The sequence below is a fragment of the Diabrotica undecimpunctata genome, chromosome 4 (genome assembly GCF_040954645.1).
Source record: "Diabrotica undecimpunctata isolate CICGRU chromosome 4, icDiaUnde3, whole genome shotgun sequence".
Taxonomy (NCBI): Eukaryota; Metazoa; Arthropoda; class Insecta; order Coleoptera; family Chrysomelidae; genus Diabrotica; species Diabrotica undecimpunctata.
The window spans coordinates 90,672,008-90,697,777 of NC_092806.1; the positions used below are offsets into that span (position 1 = coordinate 90,672,008).

General features: G+C 31.7%; 1 protein-coding gene across 3 annotated transcripts in view; it reads left to right on the forward strand.

The window, feature by feature from the left end:
• LOC140439760 (peroxidase-like) overlaps positions 1 to 25,770 on the forward strand; it is a 489,498-nt gene that overhangs the window by 2,499 nt on the left and 461,229 nt on the right. Inside the window, exon 1 of one of the 3 annotated variants that reach the window (XM_072529900.1) lies at positions 7,161 to 7,285. The exons of the other annotated variants lie outside the window; for them this stretch is intronic. The gene's annotated coding sequence lies outside the window, so the exon portion shown is untranslated. Of the gene's footprint in view, positions 1 to 7,160; positions 7,286 to 25,770 lie in introns of those variants that run through there. 3 annotated transcript variants of the gene reach the window in all.

The following is a 25,770-nucleotide window of genomic DNA, read 5'->3' on the forward strand; positions in this document are numbered from 1 at the left end:
TATTAAATATTGTGAAAATGTATTAGCAGTAATTTTTACTAAACTAATTTTTATTTGGTAAGTTAACAAAAATTGTTTTTTCTTTTTAGTTCAACCTTGTAAGTATTTTGTCTTTTTTAGCTCTTGATAATAATTGTAAACACAATTGAAAGCTCGAGAATAAAAAAATAGTTAACCAATAGCCCTTTTATTGACTCCAACCCATCCAAAACAGTTATATACCTGTATATATATATATATATATTTATATATTTATATATATGTATATATATATATATATATATATATATATATATATATATATATATATATATATATATATATATATATATATATATGTCTTGTTCCAGTGTTATTTTTCTTTTTATCTCTTCAGTTTTAATATGGTATTTATCTAATATACAGCTTCTTTCCATAAAGTCCATTTCGGCTGCAGTAATTCTGTACTTTTTCGTTTGATTGTTACACAGTTATCTGCTTCATATGTTAATCCTATACTTCGGACTATGATAATATAAATTTTATTTTTTTGTATTTTTAATAATCTGTTCATCCCATATTACCCTGTGTATGCTTAAGTAATACATGTTCTTGTCTGCGTCAATCTACTGATTATGTATTCGTCGGTGTTTCTATTTATATCCTAGGATTCGTAAATTTTGTAGAGCCTTAATTTTCTTAATTTCTTCCACTTTTACGATTTTACTGACTCTTGTTTTATCATTAAATATTGGGTAATACCTAGGAGTAGAGATGACTAGTGACAGGGATATAAGAACAGAGACCACAAGGCAAGCATAAAAGCGGCAAGAGTAAGTGGTTGCCTTCGAGAAACCATATGGAGAAACAAATACCTGACCATGGAAAGCAAAATGAAAATATACAAGACAGTAAGACCAATCCTAACATATGCAGCGGAGACAAGGTCCGATACAAGAAAGACGAGACAACAAATCAACAATATCGAAATGAAAGTATTAAGATCAATAGCGGGCATATCATTAAGAGACAGACAAACCAACAGAAGTATACGCGAACAATGCAAAATTCAAAATATTAACAGGTGGATAAAAACAAAAAAAAAACTGGAACGAACATGTTAACCGAATGGAACCAGATAGATTAGCGAACATCTGTAAAAACAACAAGCCGTATAGCAGAAGACCCGTTGGAAGCCTGCCAAAAAGGTGAAAAGATAATGTACAGTCAACAACGACTGAAACAGAATAAGAGGCAGACAAACAGGAGTAATCCTAGTCGCGCGAAGAAGAAGAAGAAGAAGAAGAAGAAGGGTAATATCTAGGTTTTTCTCTAGTCCGTATTTGTTTATTTTTTTTCAGTTTTCGAAGCATCTATACTAGATCTTCGCCTTACGAAGTTATAATTTCGTCATCTGCGAAACTTGTATATAAGTACCTCTCCCTAAATGGTTTTTCATATGTTGACATTTCCTTTTCCATAGTTTTTAGAATTTGTTCTAGAAATATTTTAATTAGTCTCGGAGACGTAGAGCGTTCTTGCAGTAAGCCTTTTGTGGTCTCAAATTCCTTTGAGTATTCAATGCTAATTTTAATTTGTACCATGTTGCTATCGTAAAGATATTTTACTTTTTTTTTTAAACCCAGTCTATTTCGTTTCTGTTTCTTAATAAATTGTTTGTATATATTCTGTATTGTCTGTATATGTTACCTGTGTAAATCTTGACCCTGACACCTGAAAAAATTAACACCAATACCCCTGTAGTTGTGCACATTAAAAAAAAATTTTTTTGTATATTTTATATTTTGTTCTTCATGTGCCGTATTAAAATTGTCTGACGTTAGCGATCACCATTGCAAAGCCTTCTAGCTCTTCTGCCACATGAAATAATTATCCTTTATTTGGTATCTGAGCCCATTCCCGAATGTTTGTTAACCAAGAAGCCTGTTTTCCTATACCTTTCTGACATTCTATTTTGCCTTTAAAAATTAGTTATAGTATATTCTATATCGATTTCTCCTCAATATAAATATGTTACATACAAATAATACATTTTCAGGTGTTTAACAGTCTGATAATCACCGTGGTTTAACCCGAGAGCCATTTCAATTCGAATTCCACCATTGCTTAGCACTGGTCACCCCGTAATTTGAATCTATTTTACACATTATTACTCTTTTTGTTTTTTTTTTCGTATCTAACATAGTTTACAAATGGATTGCTTAAGGAAAACAACGTTTTGTTTTTCAAAGTTTATTAAATGTAATGAAAATAATCAATTTTCCTTTGATATACTAAATATTGAGAAGGGACAATTTTAATTTGTGCTATTTGTTGAAACAAAAGAAATTTTAAGAACTTCAGTAGCGAGTATTCCCTCCTCTGGCAGTAATAACAGCTTTTAAGTGACGAGGCATGCTTTGTATTAGATTTTGGATTATATTCTGCTGAAGATTGTTCCATTCCTGCACCAATATGTGGCAAAGATCTCTTGAATTTCTGGGGGTCGGCACATGACTATGTAAACGTCTCTTTATCTCATCACAAACATGTTCTATGGAGTTGATATGTGGACTGGGAGCAGGCCAAACAAATCGTGTAATTTGAAACCTCGTCAAGTCACTCAGTAAGTATCCAAGCAGTGTGGGGTCGTGCATTATCATGCATAAATGTTGTGTCGCCTCCAAGAATAATCATCAATGGTAAAACATGGTCTTTTAGAACATGTATTACGTACCTATGCGCAGTCAATATCCCATTCTCGATAAAGATTAACTTAGTGCGAGAGTCAAACAATGTGCCTCCCCATGTCATAAGTGATACTCCACCAAATGAAAGTCGCCCGGCAACACATTCTTCTTCTTGTAGTGCCTATCCGTTTCGGATGTTGGCCATCATCAAGGCAATCTGTATTTTGCAAACTGCGGCTCTGAAAAGATTTGTGGTTGTGTTGAACCACGTGCGTAGATTTTTTAGCCAAGAAACTCTTCGCCTTCCTGGTCCACGTTTTTCTTCTACTTTTCCTTAAATAATTAATTGCAGCATCCCATATCTTTCGCTGTTCCTCATGATGTTACCGAGGTATTCAATTTTGGATTTTTTTTATTGTGGTTAACAACTGTTTTTTTCCTTTTTGCATTCTTAATAAAACGTCCTGGTTAGTAACGTGGTTGGTATAGGATATCTTCAGAATTCTACGGTGGCGCCACATTTGGAAAGCCGCAATTTTCTTACAGGTAGCGTCTGTGAGAGTTCACGACTCAACTTCGTACAACAGTATAGAAAAGATATAACATCGTAGTAACCTGATTTTTATGGGTATTTTTTGAAATGCAGATTTTGCTTTCTCTATCCTAGATTTTATTTCTAGGGAATGGTCAGAATTTTCATTGATGATTTTACCAAGGTAGGTGTATGTTTTTACTCTTTCTATTGGTTGACCATTCACACTGATTCTTTCAATTTGCTGTTCCTTCTTAGAGATCATCATACATTTTATTTTCTTAATGATCAGTGAAAGTCCATATCTCTGACTCACTTCTGCGATTCTATTCATTAACTCCTAGAGGGCTTCATAACTGTCAGCGAATACCACCGTTTCATCCGCCTATCTGATGGTATTGATACATTCTCCGTTAATTCGAATTCCGGCTTCAACATCAACTGCTTCTTGAAAGATTTCCTCAGGGTATATGTTTAATAGCAAGGGTGATAGTATATATCCCTGTCGGAGCCCACGTTTGATTTTGATATCATCGGATTCTCCTGCCTCTGTACGGATAGACGATGTTTGATTCCAGTAAAGATTGCTAATAATTCTTAGATCACAGGTGTTTATTCCAATATGTGTTAATATCTCCATCAGCTTGTCGTGTTTTACTGTATTAAATGCTTTATGGTAATTAATGAAGCATGCATAAATATCGCAATTCACCTCTCAACATTGTTAAAATAGCACTTGTATGCTAAAGAGAGCCTTTTTCGTACCCACTGCGTTCCGAAAATCAAACTATGTACGGCTGATTTTTTCTTCGAATAGTCTATATATCCTTTGATGTATAGATGATTTTTAGAAATAACTTTAAAATGTTGCTCATTAAGCTGATGGTACGGAAATCATTCTAGGATACGGATTTTGTTTTCTTTAAAAATTCAATCTGGCAGTTCAATGTTCACGAGTAATCGACGGTCCAGTTACTCTGGTTCGAGGAGATACCCGAGCAGCATGAAGTCGCCTCCTACCTGTCCATTTACTTACGTTTACATTTCTCACTTGCAGGTAATTTCAGAGGGAAACTGCCGATAAAGCGGTCATGTCTAGTTGTAATTCTGCCTCCACCTGAACTGGGTTTTCGACTAAGCAAACCGATATCTTCGTGTCGTTACCATACTCGTTGCACACTCAAGATACTTACACCAATGTTTCTCGCAGCTTTACGCTGATCGTGACCATCTTCTAATACCGCCACAATTCTTGCAGTTACAAAAGAAATTATGCTCATTGCAATACACTGACAGTAACAACACTACACAAACAATTTAAAATTTACGTTAAAACCACAGAAAGAAAAACTATGCTGATAATGGTTTTTAGAAATTAGAGTAAGGGGTCCTTTTTATTTCAAATGCTTATCGAAACAGTAGCAACTCATTTTTTTTAAGCAATCTATTAATAAACTATGTTACAACCGGAAATAGTTAAAAAAGAATTATGATGTCTAAAGAAATTTAAATTACGGGATGACCTTAATTTTATGCTCGGCAGTGTATATAGCTTTTTTAAAAATGACTTTTGTTGAAAATGATTTCCGACTTGAACTGGAAGTAGAATTAGAAATTACAGTTATTATGGTTTATTCTCAGAAAAATATAGTGGTCAATCTCACAACTGTTTGTAAATTTACCTTCACCTTGCCATATCAACTTAACTAATCCCGAAAAGTTAAAGTCAAAAGTTTGCCATGGCCTAAGAGCCTTCCTTTTTTGTTTTACCTTTCTTCTGGTGGTTTTAAAAGGAAAGCAAACAAAAGAATTAATTCCAACCTGTAGAGACTTACGTGGACATTTTTCGTATATAATTTATTGAGGTGATGAGTATTGGTGCCAGAAAATCAGGGACAATTCCTCCGAGAACCAAAGCTCCCCAGTCTATCGAACCCCTCCATCCTCCAGTCTATCATCAAAATGAGGGCCCCGAAAACGGCCACAATATGGTACCTTTACCGAATAATAAAGGACAATAGGAACAAACGTTTTAAACTCGTTATTGTCATACCAGGAGAGCATATTGATGTAGTTTCTTGTTGCTTTTCCTTTCCTAACGAATTGTTATAGTTACCTCTCTGTCGTTTGTTGTCTGATTTAAAAATGTTATCAGGTCTATTCCTGAATATTGATTCAGCTATTTTAAAAAACTATTTACACTTAATGTTTGATTGTAAAGTAAAAGAAAGCGTCGCATACTTTGACTTAAACTGATGAGGCACATTAATATTTAAATTAAAACTAATTAATTATTATCATAAACTTGTTTACCATAATTACCAAAATTTGATAAAAATACAAGCGGTTGACACTGTTTATTGGGAATTTTCGGTCGTTAACAAAAATTATGGCTATGGTTATGCGGTTAAAATTCCCAAACAGAAATAATGTGAATAAAAACAAACCCAAAATAGTTTGATGCTCATTATTAGTAAATGTTACTGCGGTGTTTAATAAAACTAAAAATTAGTATGGAAACACTTAAACAAAAACAAGAATCTAAAAATAGCATAAAAGATAACTTTGTATTTTATGGTCTTTTAAAACTTTTGTTGTTATTCTAAAAATTTGTAATAACTTTAACTCTATATAAATACATACTACATCAACCATATAAAGTTAGAGTGTCAGCAGAAAAATTTATGATAGATAGGTACCTACTTTCTTAAAACTTATCGCCTGATTAAGTTGAGTCTGACACGGTTTTCCTTTGCGACTTTTTTGGTTCTGGGGCGTTTTTCCTCTAATTCTCCCAAATCATGTCGATTTTACTACATGCCGAACATTTATAGATACTTTTTAATTAAAAATCTTAAAAATTATAAGAAAAACACGAAAATGAAATGTTCTGATGATAAATTTAAGTCATTCATCGCGTTTGATAACTCGAACGTGTCGGAAAAACGAAGTTCATAGATTACCAGCTATGTTTTTCAGGATCCTTTACTAACAGCTTTAACAATAACTTTTCGTATTGTCTGACTGTGGTGAATTTGATGACTATCAAAAAATTTATTTTAATTTTTTTTTTCTATCGAAAATGGTAGGTACCTTGCGTTCATAAGTATATTTTTTTCACACATTTTACAAAATATAAAAAAATGGTGAATACTTTGAATCATCCATATCTGTCTGCTCGTTAACAACTCCTCCATACGATAAATAGTATATAGGCAAATTATTAATAGATAATTTGGTAATTTAATAGGTCAGACAGCCAACCGGGCTAGGCGGCCGATTCTCATTCGCTTCACTGTCGAATGGTTCGCTCTATGTGGGTTCGAGCCCCAGCACGGTGTACAGAAAAATAAAAAAGGCTAACTCAGCAGTTTAAAATTCTAGATGAATCTGCGGCTTAGACTAGAATATGCTGGTGTCTGATCGGCCTATGGTGGAGCAGTACGGCAAGAGATAAGGGCTTGCGGCTCGGCGATACTCCTCCATAGATCCTTACCGGAAGGGCGTGGCGCTTAAATACCGGTATATATATATATATATATATATATATATATATATATATATATATATATACATATATATGTAAATTTAATTAAGTTTGTGTTTTTTTATTTTGAAAATGTACAACAATTTTCATATTAATTATTTAATATTTTTTTCCCTATTTCATATTTATTCATTCATATCCTAATATAAAGTCCATTTTAGTGCCGACAAATTGCTAATGGACACTCTAAGATATTGTTGTTGTTACGTCCCTCCACACATATTCTTAGTTTTTATTAATAATTTTTATTATTTTATTTTTATATTTAATTCTTTAATTAACGTGTGTGTCTGTCTTATAATCGTGAATTAATACGGACCTGTACAATCCGCCCCCTAACAGTCTGAACCGAGCAAAGCTACAACGCTACAAGACGACACGCTACGCAGTTCAGTCTTAGTCTTGTATAAATCAGCGCGATAAACACTTCAGTAATATTTTTGTGTAAACCTGACGACGCGGCTTTAAGAAGATTCTGTCCCCGAGTCAACCCCAGTGCACTGTGGAAGAAGAAGAAGTGTTAGATCAACATCATAGGTACCGTAATTTGATTGCATACACACACAGTAATTTTTATTAATTGATAAATTTACATATAACTTATTTTCGCATAAAATTAATACCAGCACCTAAATAAACATTTATGAGCGAGTGTTTCTCTTATAGAATTTACAGTTGTTCAGTTGTGCACATATTTAAAATGTATTACTTGAATCTCTGTATCACTAGATGAACGCACAGATTGTACACTTTTGTGTATTGGAGGAGAACTTACAATTTTTAAGCCTGTAGTTATATTTGTGACGTTACTGTCAGCTAATCGTATTCCTGATTATCCAGCTAGTATCTATTTATTATTTCGTGTAACATACTGATCCCAGTCTCTGCTTTTTTGTATTGCACATAGTTTAATATCCTGGATATTTTAAAGATCTTTTATTTCTTATTTGGTGTTCTGCGTCTAAAAGTTTTTTGTTATTTTTATATGCATACTTTTTGATCTAATCTCATATCATTATTCTTTCATATATGGCATCCTTCAGATACGGTGATACGTAATCTGTTTGATTTGTTTATTTTTTTATATTGTTTTTAAGATTTCCGCAAAATTTCAATAATTTCGTAATTAATTCTTATTTTGCATTATCTCAGTTCTCTTGCCACTACTAGATATTTGGTCTTAGATGTGGATATTATGGCATTGTATGTCTCCGCCCCTGTTTTGAATGTTTGTATTATTAGCTGTAGGTTATTTCTTCGTTATTCGATATCAGGATAGTGTCGTCTGCATAACAAAGGATTTTAATTATTTGCTGCTTAGCTTTTATCTTTGTCCTACCGTTTTAGTTTGTTTTGTGATTTTGTCCATTACTAAATTGAAGAGTAGTGAAACCAAGCTTGTCCTTCAAGTACTTCAAATGTTAGTTCATTTTCAACTTTAATTTTATCATTGTCATCTTTGTTGGCAGTGTATCTAGTTGGCATCTTATCGTTCTTCACGGGTCTGGTATACGGTTTCAGTCCAAAATTTCAAAAAGTTTTAGTATGCTTTTAATTATTGTTCTCCCATCCGTATTCTAAGAACTGATTGGTAGGCCATACCAATATAAATATCTTTTATGGACATAAATTATGCCTAAGTATCACTACCTAGCCCTAGTTCATTAGTTATTTTTCGTATTAGGTGATTTAGGTTATTAGCTTTTTAATTGGTGCAATTACTACTCCTATTAAACAAACCATACTTGTTGCTGTTGCTCCTAAAGCTGTCCATACTTCTCTCCGAAATACAAGTTAAAGTTGGTTGTCTCTGTAGATTTCCCGATCGATTTACACAAGGATTGTTTTAAAAAATTGTCTGTTTGTCTGTTGTTGAGAATATTCCTACAAGGCTTACTTTGTCGTAAACATGCGAAATCCTTGTACAAGAGCGCAGAAACCAACAACTTTAAGAGTTGCAACGTGAAATGTTAAAAGTTTGTTCTCTGCAGGAAAACTGGATAATGTTAAACAAGAAATGAATAGACTAAACATCGATGTTTTAGGAATCAGCGATACACAATGGCCAGGATCTGGGAAATGTTCAACACGAAATGATTGCGTATTTTATTACTCCGGAATCGACAACAACACCCATCGTTACGAGTTGGAATCATCATTTCAAAGAAATGGAAAAACTCTCTGATTACCTGTACTGTACTCCTTATTCAGGGCGCTTAATATTAATACAAATTAAAGAAAGACGTAACTCAATAAATCTTATTCAAGTCTATGCACCAACAGCAGATAAAGATGACAAAGAAATAGAACAATTCTACAACGATTTAGAAGAAATGCTGAAAACAATAAAAAAGCAACACATTAACATAATTATGGGCGATCTTAATGCCAAGGTGGGTCAGACCAAGGCAACAGAAATGACAGAGGAGATCGATTGGTTCAATTTTGCCAAATTGAAAACTTCGTAATAACAAACACCTTTTTCAAATTACCTCCGCGACGGTTATATACATGGACATTTCCAACAACATACCAAATAATAATTTTTTATTTAAAAATATTTAAAAAAATTAAAATAAAAAATATTATAAAGATTAAAAAAATGTTTGTGGGTGGACCACCCTTATCAATTATAGGGATATGGAAAATATTATACGACGAATTGTTAGACCTACCTATAGGCCAGAAAAGTAAGGATTTTCCCGTAACATTTGTTGATACAGGTATCTAAGAACTGCTTTTGATAAATTTGGTAATAACAATATGCAATAAAGAAAATATGCAAACGTTATTTTTTACTTTTAAAAATTTATATACAATGTAAGATCACTATTTTATTTTAAATACTAAAGATAAAGACCAGTAAATTATATGGAAACGTCACACAATTTTACAAAAAAGCCTAGAAAAATCATTTAAAATGACGGTTTGCAATGGTTTTTTGTTAGTTGGTTGCTTAATTATTGCAAAAATAACTTCAAAATTTAATTTGGTGAAAATTGTTAATAACTTTTCTAAGAATGCACAAAAAACTTTAATTTCGATTAAAAATAAGAACAATCCTACAAACATTCAGCTTTAAAAATTTCAAGAAGTTTTATGCGTAAACTATTTCGTCGACATAAATACTAAGAGCACCCTGTTCTCTTAGAAACAACGTTTGAAGCGACGGTTGATTTTGCATGTCAATTATGCGCGCGAAATGTTCAATAAAATTTGTATCAGCTGGACGGTAAAAATTCGATACTTTTTGATCCAAGTGTACTGTCGACAAAAATCAAAGGTTTTAAAGGCAAAGTTCAGCTTTCGTATGCAGTTTTTCTATTTAGCCGCCAATTAACTTTGATTTTATAAAGGTATTAAATAAATTAACGTGGCGCGATTTTTGCCATCTTTTACGTTTCTGTTGAGATCAATAAAACTAATCACTTTCATTGACCAGTTGTAGTAAAGTTTCCAATATTAGAGATTAATCTTTAAAACCTATGACATGGAATTACAATTTTAAGTTGTGGTAACAAATATGAGGCATTTGAAATATGAATAAAAACTCAGACTTTAATGTTTTACATTACAAACGATCACACGTCACGGGAAATGCATTTAAGAAGACGGTTTGGGCTGCAGTTTATTGCAGAAGTATTGTTCTTTTGAAAAACGTACTAGTATAATTAAAAAAGTTTTAGATGTTTTAGATCGTTTGTTATGTGATAGTTTAAATCTTGCGTTTTTAAGCATATTTCAAATACCTCACATTTGTTGCCAAAACTCAAAACTAAAATTTCATGCTATAGCTATTAAAGGTCAGGTTCTAGATATCAAAACTTTATAGTGGCCAGTCAATGAAAGGGTTAGATTGTATTGACTCGTGAGAATCATAAAAAATGGCAAAATCGCGTCAAGTTTATTTATTTAACACCTGCATATATTCTGGGTTCATTTGCGGCAAAATACAAAAACTGCATACGAAAGCTTAACTCTTTACCTTTAAAACGCATTTTAATTTTTGTCGATAGGTCACTTGAATAAAAAGATATCGAATTTTTACCGTCAACCTGATACAAATTTTATTGAACATTGATTTCGCGCGCGTAACTGAAATGCAAAATTGACAGTCGCTTCAAGCGTTGTTTCTAAGAGAACGGTTCACTATACATAAAAAATGCTTATAAACATTTTTCTTTAAAATTATGCCAGCTACATTTTTTACTTGAAATATTTTTTTCTTCGGTGTACAGATTCTTGATAAATCGAGTTTTTTGCGTTTTTACATCCCTGCGAGGGTGGTTTTAGGAGAAAGCCCGGTGATATAGCAGAATGACGTAGTCAACTATCCTACCAAGTTTTTGATTTAATTGGTATTGCCTGAACTCCCACCAAACAATTTACAATTAAAAGTAGGATCAGTTGTCATTATGCTGCGTAACATTAATCGACCTCGATTGTGCAATGGAATAAGACTGACTGTCAAAAGGAATAATGTCATTGCAACAACAATCATCAAGGAAAAATACTAAGGAGATAATGTCTTGATCGCGCGTATATTGATGATTTCAATGAACGTACAATTTGATTTTAAACATTTATAATTTTGTCTTCTGCAGTGATAATAAACAAATCACAAAGCCAACCGATGGAAGTTTGCGAAATTAGTTTGAGTTTCCATGTTTCGAACATAGGCAATTATTAGCGTGTGGAAAAATCGACATCGTTGCACTCATATATATTTTTAACGCAAAAAAATAAAAATATTTTTATCAAAAAGCATTAAATTGATTCAACTTTTTCATGTTTGTTAATTTTTTAGACACAATGTACCCATTGGTGATTTAAATTCGTACGGTTGTTTGTTAATTAAATTAGTAGTTGACCAGGTGTTATCTTATTTTCTATATGTATAAGATTTTCTAACTTTCTAGGCTATCTGAAAAAAATATTTCACGTGTAGGCACTTGTACCCGGAACAAAAGGCAAGCATTTTGATGAAAGTAACCTCCCAGAGCACATCAACGTGCTATGACGGGGTAGTTGGAGGAAAGCCTAGGGAGCACTTTGACTCGGAGTAGTGGTCTCTGATACGTGTAATTTAGCGATATTCGTATATATAATTAAGTATGATTTACTTATAACTATGTTTAAATGCCTCTTAAAAATAGGTATAAATGATTAGAAACACATTCACGCATTCACACAGAAAACACATGCATAAATTGTAAAGCAATTTACTCTATAGCTTATTGTATACGGCATTTTCCCCGTGACCTACAAGAATATAAAAATGAAAGTAACTCATTATTTTATTACTTTTCAGGTAATAATATTCTAATTATAGCTTTGTTTGAAACAAATTAGGCAATGTGAGTATATCCATTATTTCTATAATATACCTCAGGCTCTTAAAAAATCGGTCCAATTTATATTCATTTGTCTTGTACACGGAACAATGTTGCGTAAACCAAGGTGAAGTGTTTGCTAATTTTAAAGTCGTTGAATTTTTGATGGAAATAATTAGATGCGCTTGAAAGGAGGATTTTACAAACAACTCATGCCTTAAATATGTAATAAAACAAAATTTAATATTATAAACAATAAAACTGGTTACAACTTATTTGTACAACGGTGTGCCTCTAACAAGCAAGACGGTTTGTTCAATAAATTATTAATAATTGGGTGTAGCGATTTCATTACCGAATAATTTTAAATTTAAATGTTATACATATTATATATATATATATATATATATATATATATATATATATATATATATATATAAATATATATATATATATATATATATATATATATATATATATAAATATATATATATATAAATATATATATATATATATATATATATATATATATATATATATATATATATATATATATGACATATTTAAACGGAGTAATACCAAGATCATTAATGGGTGAAGTCAACGCTTATTGCTACACCAAAGAAAACAAAATCCGTATACTGCAATGATTTCCGGACCATCAGCTTAATGAGCCACATTTTAAAGGTTTTTCTAAAAATCATACATCGAAGGATATATCGTCGGTGCAATGCCACACCCACGAATGTGCAAAATTTTCGTTTTCCACCACTAATAATGTCTCAGTCATTCCTATGCTGTGCCACAACCACGAATGTGATTAAAGGCTAAGAGATGGTAAGGAGGTATGCACTTTCACGAAAGTCAGTCTGTATTTTTCATTTGCAATGCGTTCATTGCGAAAGTGACACTTTCGTGTTTGTGGCGGTGTGGATTTTGTGTTTGTTTACATTCGCTGTCTTGTTTCAGTTAAACATTCTCAGTTTTGTGTGTAAATATAAACGCCTACATGATGTGAACTGCTGATTCGTGAGCACATTCTTTCATTTGCAGCCCTGAAGTCTTATTATTGTAGAGCCTCTATTACCAAAAGGTATTCCGATTCTTTACTAACCGTCTCTATTATGCACAAATTGTACAAATCGAAGTGCTCAGAATTAAATGTCTATCCAGTTTCTTTCGAAAAGTATCAACGAGTGTTAAAAACTTATAACTTGGGGTTCCATAAAACCAAAAACGAGTAGTGTAATAGTGTTTAAAATATGCAAATATGACAGAGGAAGAAAAAAACACACGAACAGGCTCTTTACAAATACATGTTAAGGAAACAATTAACTTGTGAGGCTCGAGACGACGACAAAAAAATTGCAAAGAATAATTCAGAGGTACTATCGTTTAACTTTGACCTCGAAGCAGTACTTACGACTGCAAAGAGTCGAACAGGACAAATATTTTACCTACAAAAATTGGCTATTTACAACCTGACTGTCTACAACTTAGGGAATCAGGACGGAATCTGTTACCATTGGGACGAAACTCAAGGAAAAAGGGGATCAAACGAGATATCCACGTGTATTTACAATTACATTATTAATCAACCAAACATTACTGAAGTTCGAATGATGTCGGACGGGACTGGCGGGCAATAAAAAAATTTACATTTTTCATCATCACACTCACTTAAAAACTATTGATCACAAGTTTTTTGAATCAGGACATACCGCGATGGAGCGTGATTTACTCCACTCGAAGATCGAACAGAAATCAAAGTATGTTCCTGTTTATTCACCGAATAATGGGCTCAGATGATAAGAACTGCTCAAACACATCCACGTCCTTTTCTCAGATTCATAATGTTTGATGACATCTTTAATTTCAAATCCTTTGGAATACAGAACTATAAAGTGAACAAAATTCCCTGGCAACAAATTTGCTGGTTACGATACATTAAAACCGATGCCGTGGTGACAATGTCCTATAAAAAAAATTTTGGAGATGAATTTCAACAAGTAAACGGCATGCAAAGTCGTAGGCTACCCAAAAATGTTGACTTAACAAAGCTTATGATAAGCAGTTGCCAATTGCGATTGCTAAATTTAAAGATCTGCAGAGAATGTGTAATGATTTAATAATTCCAAAGAACTATCATAACTTTTATAATTCTGCAACTGTCGATAACAATATTAGAGACAATTTGCCGGAGCCAAATGAAAGCCAGGATTCAGAAGAAAATTAAATTATTCTAAAATATGATTTAAGTGTTTTACCATATTATTATTTCTATTTTTGTAGTTTTCAATATTGGAAAGTTCTTTTTGTTTTATTTTTACCCTAATAAAAGTTGATATAATTTCACGTACCTATATGCATTTTATTACAAAATCTACAATGCCACAAACACGAATATAATTTTTTTCGAAAATTTATGGACATTTTTATAAATCCCTGTAAATCCCTAAAAACGTACTCACACAATGGCAACTCGAATTAAATTTCTGCAAACAAGATTTCAAACAGAACGTTGTCTCCTATGCCAGTAGATTTGAAACATTATACGTTAAAGTCATAAATTTTCTACACTCTAATCTCATGGGTGAATCTAAAAAAGCTGTCTTAAAAGCCCTCAAAAATCAAGCCTTGCATGTTTTTATGATAGGGTTACACAAAGACCTATCACTGTTTGTCATATTTTACAAACTCGATAGTCTTGAGTCCGCAATTGCTCTTGCTCTAGTTGGGAAGCAACAAATTAAATCACAAGCAGAGATTGCAAAGTATCAATTTTCTTCTCAAAAATCAGGCGATATATACCACAAACCTAGTTAACTTTCATATAATTGTCGACAAAATAAAAATTCAGTTAAAAAAAACACTTTGTCCGAAATTTTAATAAAAATCATCAAAAGAACTTCTCTAATCCGTCTTCTTTTTATAAATTCTGCAAATATTGCGAAAGAAAAGGGCAGTACAATTATTCCCAGAGATATAATCATCATCATATAAGGCTCGACAATCCATTGTAAATCTTGGCCTTCTCACAAAGAAGTCGCAACTCCTGTCGATTCCTGGCAACTTCTCTTCATCTTCTGACCCTTTGAATTTGTAGGTCTTCTTCCACATCATCAGTCCATCTCCTTCGTGGTCGTCCTCTGCTTCTTGTGCCCTCTGGTTTTGAAAATGTTTGGAAAATGAGATAAGGTCCACGATTAAGGTCTTGTATATATTGAGTTTTACTGCACGTTTTATATTTTTATTTTTTATATGTTTCTGGAGACCGTGAGCAGTTCTGTCTGCTATTGCTATGCGTCTGTTTATTTCATCGCTTGTCGTATTTGTTGCATTTTCTAGCTATCCAAGATATGTGAATTCTTTGACTTGCTTAAAGGTATGGTTGTCAATTTGAATTCTCTGTTGGATATTTCGGGGGTTTTTAGAAAACAACATATATTTGGTTTTTTCCTCGTTTACCACAAGTCTTAATTCACTTGCTGCATCCGCAAGTCATGTAAAACACTGCACTATGTCTCTCAGACTTCTGTCCACTATAACTATATCGTCAGCAAATGCGAGAATTTGCGTCGATCTATTAAAAATAGTTTCATTTATACTAATATTTAATTGTCTGACTGCCTTTTCTAAGGCAATATTAAAGAGGAGACCCGCCAGCGCGTCCCCCTATCTTAGACCATAATTAATGTCAAAGCACGTAGAGCTTTCTCCTTCAATTCTAAGGCATGAGCTTACGTTTTGCATTGTTAGCTAGGTCAACTTAACTAACTTAGGTGGGATCCCAAACAATCTTCGAAAATTCAGAACATAACTCATTCGAAATCTCTTGTGTTCCGAGTCTATTTTACAATATCCAGACTTCTCTAAAACATTCCATTTAACTACAGATGAAACCAACTATGATCTTGGTTCCGTTTTTTTAAAGAAGATCAAATGATCCTTCAGTCGCTTATGCAAATCTTACTCTCAATAAAGCTAGACAAAATTACTCAACAGAAAAAGAACTTCTAGCCATTATATGGGGCGTAAAAGATTCAGATTTTATAATCGATTTAGGTAATTAAGAAAAAGTATATTAAAACTAATGTAACGCTTATTTCCTTTAGAAGCATAAATTTAAATAAAGATTTAGTCAATAAAAAACTTAAAAAAGATACGGATAGATACGGATTTTCATTTAGGTGTTCTACTTCTTTCAGTTCTGAAGTTATGAGATTCTGATAAGCTACTCTATCTTCTATCAATTTCCATTTATTAGAATGCCTCTCTGTTATTTTATTTACTTTATCAGTACTCTTTTTAAAATACTAATCATATGTATATATATATATATATATATATTACTATATATATATTTATATATATATATATATATATTTATATAAATATATATGTATATATACATATATATATATATATATATATATATATATAAATATATATATATATATATATATATATATATATATATATATATATATATATATATATATATCTTTAAGGAATATGACCGTTTAATTTAATATAAAAAAAGTGCACTCGTAAGTGAATGGGATATTTTCGGTCAATTTGGAGATAAAAAAGACAAGAGTTATGCTACTTTATCTATTTTTGAACACGTTTCGCCCACTGTTCAATGGGCATCATCAGTTCATCTAAAAGAGTGTTAATAGCGATACATCTAATATGAAAAACAATTAAGTAAATGATCTTACCTTTAAAAGATCTGTAGCATTAAGATGCTATTATTGTGAAGAAACATCAAAAATTATTCTAATAAATAAATCAGCAAAAACACAGAAACACAGAACGCCGGAAGATTCTCAATTTAAGTAATTTTATATTAATTTTTTTTTAATTTAACTTTTGAAAACATTGATTGATTCTAAAATCTATCAAAAAATGTAATTGTCAATTTTGAAATGTTATATTAACAACGGCAAGGCTAGGGATCTTGACTGTTATGATCATATCATTGCATGATATGATCATGCAAGAGGTAAGATCATTTACTTAATTGTTTTTCATATTAGATGTATCGCTTTAACACTTTTTTAGATGAACTGATGATGCCCATTGAACAGTGGGCGAAACGTCTTCAATAAATAGATAAAGTAGCACAACTCTTGTCTTTTTTATCTCCAAATTGACCGAAAATATCTCATTCACTTAGGATTGCACTTTTTATATATATATATATATATATATATATATATATATATATATATATAAATATGTATATATATATACATATATATATATATATATATATATATATATATATATATATATATGTATATATATATACATACCTATATATATATACATATATACATATATACAGGGTGGTCCTTAAGTAATTATACAAAAAAAAAACAGCAGATTCTACATTTTAAAATAATTGCTTTAATAAAATGTTGATATTAAGAAAGATACAGGGTGTTAAAGAGCAAGTTTAAAATTTAATTTTTCGCTATAACTTTCATGTTTGTAAACATTTATGTATAAAATTTTACAGCTGGGTACTTTTAAATATGAGACTTTTTAATTTGATGCATATAATGTAACTAATAGAGGGCGCCACATACGCCACATGTGTGGTATAAATTTGCACTTAACTTTTTTGCTCTTTGAGTTACCTGTATTTGTGACTAAAATAATAAAGATAAATTATTTTAACAAAAAACATGTAAAACATAGTTAACGAAATATTAAATAAAATAAATATATCAGCAGGATAATTAATAACAGGATTTGACAAAAAACAGAATAATATTTAGTTGTATGTTAAATTAAAGTCATAATCAAAACATTTTGTTTACAAACCAAATTAAGAAATAGTTAAACTAAATAACATAACTTTTTGTCAAAGTAAGTGGTCGATATGTCCTTCATTTTCTTTAATTCATTTGTCAATATATTCCATAAAAAATTGTCTCATATTAAATAGCATCATTGGCTCTAAAGAAACTGCTGCAGTATTTATTTCTTCTCATAGTTGGTTGCGAATGTTTATGGGAATCTTATAGACACGTTGTTTTAATACGCCCCATACACCAAAATCAAGCGGATTAAATTCTGGGCTACGTGGTGGCTATAATGTATAATGGATGAATATATTCTTTTGGATACATATCCAAATCTTATGGTATATTATGGAACTACTACTTATTTGTCGCAGAGGTTAAATAATGTATTAAACTGTGATGTATCTCATTCATTGGTTACTTATATACACACGGAATAACCTATCGATGACATTACTTATTTATATGATTACATTACAGCTTACGAGTAACTATAATTACATATCGAACAAATTGACTATTATGATTAACCAACGAAATAATATTATGCTGAACTAAATTGCCTGTATATTTACTATATTTATAACAATATCGGCTTCTAGGCCAACGATGATGTTTTTGTAAAAATGCTGAGTCTTTAAGGTTAGATTTGTAGCAAAAGTAATATGAAACAAGACACATATGTGTTATTCAATACCTGTACTTTAGTTTCTAATTGTCCTAATAAGAATGGATAAACAATTTACGTAATGAATAATAAGTATTCTTTTGGGATTTTTTATACATTAAATAATTATATCAATATCTCACCACATTGCCAAGGAATATGGCTGCTACGACCAATCCAACGTTTAGAAAAGTTATATTTAAGTATGTTCTCACTGCCTTCTCTCTAGAATGTGGTGGTGTACCATCTTACATAAACTACATATTTTGGGTTTTCAGCATTTTATAATAGGGAAAAGATAATACATCGCCAGTAAGTATAGAAACTCAAGAAGCGATAGAAAAGGGAAATTGTAAACATGATGACGGCCAACGTTTGAATACGGACACGGCACCTAAAGAAGAAGATGAAGAATATTTTCTCCAATAAGACATTTAGCAGCTATTACAAAAATTTTGTAATGTTACATTATCATCTTTTGAGTTGTTTTAATAAGAATAAACTATGAATTATGCTTATCTTCAGATACTCAGTGCTTTACCGCACATATATCACAACTAAGAATTATTATGCGATAAATATGCGACTTATAAAATGCGATTATCTCGAAAACGGTTAAATTTTGAGGTTACTATCAGGTATACCTTTTCTTTGTAAAAATATCAGTGACATTAAAATATGTATAAAATTATAATTAATCGTAATTAGGAGCATCCAATTATTAATTTTTGTCCAAAAATATTAACAAAGGTAAAAGTTATAGCAAAAAATAAAATTTTAAATTTCCACTTGTATCTTTCTTAATATCGACAAACAGAGAAATTTAAGAAATAATCCTGAAACACGTCGATTTTTTTTTTAATTTACCGTATTTTAAAATAATATTCTAATATAAAGGGTGAATTACTTTTGAGTAATGACGTCACCGTCATATTTTTTTTTAAATGTAACACCCCCATTTTGTCTCAATTTTCGGATTAGTCTAGCTAAGTTGATTCCAAAAATGTATCACATGTTGATTCAATTTGGTACAGGGTGGTCAAAAATACAATAGTTTTGTGTGTTTATAAAGTAACGAGTTAGTTAAATTAACAATATTATCAAAAATACTTATTGTCTAGCGGACAGAATATGATGAAATACATGACTTTATAAATGTTCGAACTGCAGTCCTTGCTGTATTTGACAGTAACCTAAACGTTGTACAAATTCTTGTTGCACCTTGTTTATTGTGTCTTGAGAATATTGTTTATTGCTGTCCGAATTCTCTGTTGTAATTCTTGAATATTTGCTGGTTTCGTTTGATACATAACATTCTTCAGATGGCCCTATATAAAATAATCCAAAGGATTGAAATCTGGTGATCTCGCTGGTCATTTAATAGGTCCACGTCTACCAATCCACCTGTTCGGAAAAATTTCATCTAGGTACCTTCTAACATCTACAGCATAATGTGGAGGTGCACCATCCTGTTGCAACCATAAACTTTCATCAAAACCTCCAAGATTACGTCTGCTGGGAAACAAATTACGTAAAGTAGGTACGAGATACCCCCTTAAGAACTTAAGTTACGTTGCTCTGTGTAAATTACCTTCAATAAAGTAGGGTCCGATGATTCGATTTTTTACAATTGCAGCCCATACATTTACCTCTTTCGAGTATTGTGTATGATGCTCACGCATCCAGTGGGGATTTTCTTTTGCCCAGTATCTATAATTCTGACGGTTGGAGTCATCAGAAAAAATAATGTTTTGTACCGAGAGTGTCTCGGTGGCAGTTATCCATCATTGCTTCGCAAAATTGCATTCTTCTATCGGGATCATCTTCGTTTAATTCCTGCACAAGTTTGATTTTATAAGGATGCCATTTTTTAAGCTTTAATAGTTTGTGTACCGTTGTTTTGCTAACACTGATATCGCGACTAACTTTACGCACATAAGTGTGCCTATCTTCTTAAAAACTAAGTAAAACATCTAATGCTGTATCAGCATTTGCAGAGGGATGACCTGATTTTCGTGAATTTTCAACAGTACCAGTTTCTCGAAATTTCTTCTCAATCTTACTGACTGTTAAACGCGTTATAAGTCTTTCTGGATATTTATCATTAAACAAATTGCACACTTCCATGTGAGTTCGCGATCTGTCTCCATAACCAATCATCATAAGTATTTCAATTCTTTGCTTTACACTTAACTCCATTTCTACTTCAAATTAAATCTAAGCCATAATTAAAACATTTACAAATACCAAGAATATTGTAGTACTAAACTGTCACTGAACATTAATAAATTACTAAACAGATAATGACATTTAACAAAAACATAGCCTACTATGTTTCTTTTAAATTAATAAGAAATAATTTCTTTCATATTCTGTGAGCTAGACAATAAGTATTTTTGATATTGTTAATAACTAACGTGTTACTTTATGAGCACACACAAAACTATTGTATTTTTGTCCACCCTGTACCAATTTGAATCAACATGTGTTACATTTTTTTTGGGATCAGCTCAGCTAGAGTAATCCGAAAATTGAGACAAAATGAGGGTGTTCCATTTAAAAAAAATGACGGTGACGTCATTAGTCGAAAGTAATTCACCCTGTAAATTAGAATATTATTTTAAAATACGGTAAACTAAAATCAAAAATCGACGTGTTACAGGATTATTTCTTAAAATGGTATGTTTAGCTAAAAAAGAATTTGTTCCAGACTTTACGGACACAGTATAATATATAGAAATGTTGGGAGCACTTAAACTTGTATTTTAAAAAAAGGTTTTATTTGAGAAATCACAAATTATAAATTATGGAACTTTTGTTTAATAATTGAATTACAAATTAAAAAGAACGTTGAAAAATGGATGTTGCATCTATTTATTAGTTCGGTTATGCTGAGTCTGCTTCCGGGTCATCGGTCGGCTTGGGTCGCTGAGGATTGCATTTCTCCTTCCTCCTCTCGAATTGACTTCGTCCTCGAAGTCTGGGAAACTTCTGCGATGAACTGATCCAGGATTTGAATTTGGGCTGGCTGTAGTTTGGGTCCAAAAAGTAGTCTGGAAATTCTTTTTTTCTTGTTTATTAGAAAAATCAAAATGAATAATAAGAGGGAAACTATTAAAATTAAACTAGTGGTGCCAAGTCCCGTTGAAATTTCTGGAAGAGGGTCCAATGTTTCTATTGGCTGAAGCTGGCTATGGGTCTCTGGAATTTTGAGTTTTTCAATTTGAATCTTATGCTCTGGTATCAATTTTATGGGAACGACTTCTGGGATGGAGATTTCTTGTGTAGTCTTTTTATTAAATTTGGTTCCTTCTATGATAATTGGTTCGTCCGTCATTAGGATACTACTGGTTATGACTTTTTTTTCTTCAATCTTTATTGGATTGACGACTCCTAATAATATTACTTTATTGGTTTCTTGAAAGAAGTTTTCCGTGACAACGACTTTAGTGCAATTTTGAACATTGGGTATGGAGCATCTTGATTTGATCAATTTCGTACAAACTATGTATTCGGCATGTCCCTTACAGTCTTCGTACCATTTATTGTTAGCATAGAAACGTGTGGGTGGCAATATCATAATGTGATCTGAATTAGGGATAGGATAAATTCTATAGGTGAGGTATAGGTTAATGTCTAGGATAGGGATTTTTATTATTATGAGCATTGTTTGAGAAGTGACACAAACAAGGGCTTTAGATGCTTCTATAAGTTCATAAGGATGATTATCATCGATGAGAAGGGCATTTCTTGAATAAATTTGAAGAAGATTTTCTTTTAAACTTTCGAATTCATTTAATGTGAATAATTCAATATTTGGGATATCTAAATGAGATAAAGTGATTGTTCTGATAAGTTTCATAAGAAATTCATTAATATTTTGAAGGTTAATTATTTCATTATGTAGAGCAACATAGCCGTCAAAATCGGCAGATAATTTATTAACTGCGGATAGAAGTACGAAACTATTATTGTTAATTTTGTTTATAAGTTTTTCGAATCTCGTATCAATTGACTGTCCAAATGAGTTTTTTTTGTTAAATTTTTTTATGATTTCATTTTCTTTAAGTTCAATAGCTGTAATGTGTGTTCTTAACATATCTAGATCTGAATTATCGGGATTACCCGCTACATATTTAATAGCTGTACCAAGAAAATTAAAAAGTCCTTTTTTCTGTATTCTAGTTATTTTATGTAAATTGTCTTTAGCTAGGTCATGTAAATGATTATACTGGGAATACAATGAGGACAGGGGTCCATTTCTAATGGGGGTTTTAAAATAGTCAATAGAATCTCTTTCTAAGGTCTCCTCTAATGTTTGTAAATTTAGGTATGTGCAAGATATGTCTGTGAAAATGTGAGGTTTCTCTGGATTTTCCAACTTCTTCAGCAAAATAACCATTATTCGGAATTTGTTGGATCTTGAGAAGATGTCCCAGGGATAGGATCGTCCTGTAAAGAAGTTTTGTCTATAAGTTTTCGGGGTCTTTTTGCAAATTTTAAGTGAGTGCTTGTTTCGTTTTGTTTGTCAGTTTTACCGACTACTTTTGTCTTAATTTGTTTATCGGGACGTAATGTAGAATAGGGATTTTGTAATTTAGGTCGATGTTTTTTCTTAGTTACGTACAGGGGATTTGCAAGATTTATTTCGGGTATCTCTTCGGCAGTCTCGTTTGCTTTGTCAAGTATGTTTTGTCTTTTTTCTTTTTGTTTTTTGTACAAGTGTTCAATAAAAGGTTGAAGTTCACCTTTGTGTCTTTGGTTATAAGTTTCATATAGCAGAAGATCAAAATCGAAGTGTATTTCTTCGGCATAAGGACCGTAAAGAATAGAAAAAGGGGAATAATTCGTGGCACTATGGATTGATTGATTATAAATTAATACAGCATGGGTGAAGATATCATCTAATGGATCATTTGGATTTTGGTCTTTTAAAGTTCGAAGCTTTTCGATAAGGGTGGAATGAAATCGTTCTACAGGCGAGTTCGAAGATGAACTATTTACTGTAGTGAAATGTAGTTAAATTTTGTGAAGATTCATGAATTCTTTAATTATGGCGGAATTAAATTCTGTACCACTGTCGCATGCTATTTTTTTGCACAGAACAGCCAGAACCAATAGCTACATTGGAAGCATCAGTAGTGAGAACAAAAGGTTTTGAAAAATCTGGATATTGGAGTACAGGGGCATTGGTTATTAATTGTTTGCATTTTTCAAATGATTCTAAATAATTAGGATTCTTAATATCGACTACAGCTCCTTTGCGAGTACATCTGGAAAGAGGAGATGTAATTTTCGCAAAATTTGGTATAAATCTACGATAATATCCTATAAGACCTAAGAAGGATTTGATTTCTTTGACTGATTTATACAATGGAAATTTTTGGATAGCTTCTATTTTGCTAGGATTTGGTTTAATACCATCAGCGGTTACTAAGTGACCAAGAAAAGCAACTTCTTTTGTGAGGAATTCTGATTTATCCAATTGTACTTTCAAATTATTTTTTCGGAATATGTCGAATATTGTAGCAATATGAACAAGATGTTCATGTAAAGACTTAGAAAATATAATAACATCGTCCATATATACAAAACAAAATTTATGAAGAAAAGGTCTAAGAACATTGTCCATCAATTTTTCGAAAGTGCTTGGGGCATTTTTTAAACCAAACGGCTTCCTTGTAAATTCCAATCCAATTGTAAATTGTAAATGACCATGAGGAACTGTGAAGGCAGTTTTCTCGATGGAATTGGGATGTACCTCGATTTGGTGAAAACCTTGAGCAAGATCGAGAACTGTGAAATATGTGGCTTTACCGAGATTGTCTAATATCTCGTCAATTTTGGGCAAAGGGTATTTATCATCTATCGTATTTTCGTTTAGTTTACGATAATCAATTACCATCCTGAATTTTTGCTCTCCGGATGCATCGGCTTTTTTCGGTACGATCCAGACAGGAGCAGAAAACGGCGATATGGAAGGTCTAATAATATCATTATCTAATAATTTATTTACTTGTTTTGTAATTTCTTCTTGCATCTTTTTTGGATGCCTAAATCCTCTTACATAAATAGGATTTTCATCTCGCGTTCTAATTTCATGTTTAATGCCAGAAATAAAAGTTAACTTATTTTTATCATCATAAAAAATGTCTTTGTATCTTTTGCACAATTTTAAAATTTTATCTTTTTCTTCTAAATTTAAATGACTAGTTCTAATAACAGAAGGATCAAAGTTTGTTGGGCCATTTGAAACTTCATAATTATTTAATTTTTCTACATGGATGGGTTCAAGTTGAATATGATTACAGAGAGAAATATTATCTATGTAATTGTCTTTCGCAATGTGAATGGACTCTGGTATAACTACGTGATTAATTCTGGTTTCAGGGAATAATATTTCACCTTCCGCAAAGTCTACTGGAATTTTGTTATACAGTGTTTGAAATGGAATTATGACACCGACACTCTTAAGGGTCAACGTTTTTGTCTGATAATTAATAACAGCTTGTAAATTTTCTAAATCACGATTGTCGAGTAAAATATGAAATTCGCGATTCCATTCAGCAATTCGCGCATCAATAATATAATTTACGTTTATACATTTGAGTAAAGGAGTTTTTATATTTTGAAAATATTTGCGAGTCACATTCATTGAAGTTAATGTAAATGGTGTTTCATAAATATGAGATGGATTAAAATATTTTAAAGCTTGAGGGGAAATAATTGTATCAGAACCTCCTGAATCGATTAAAACTTTCAATCCAGTTTTAGGCATGATAAAGTATGGTAATCGGGGATAGTTATTAATATTATTTAAATTTATAGAAGAGGTGGGTCGTCTTTGAAAAGGCCGTATTGAAAATCCTGAGACTGTTCGTAACTGTCTGTTTCGACATTTTGTGTGAAATTATATGTACGTTAAAATTGTGAGTTCTTCTTGTAGAAACAGTCATGGGTTGATTGCTTGAGATTGTTTGTACACCGCTCATAGGAGAAGTATAATTTTGATTTTGATTTGGAATATTTCGTCTATTATACAGATTTTTTGGGAGAGGTTTTCTGAAATTTGGATTATTGCTAAAGTTATTGGGCTGAGAATAATTTCTAGGAGGGCTGGCTTGATTAGCCTGTGGAGGATTTCTTTCTGAAAAATTATAATTAGGTTGTCGTGGAAAATTGAATGTGGGCTCTTGCATATAACGA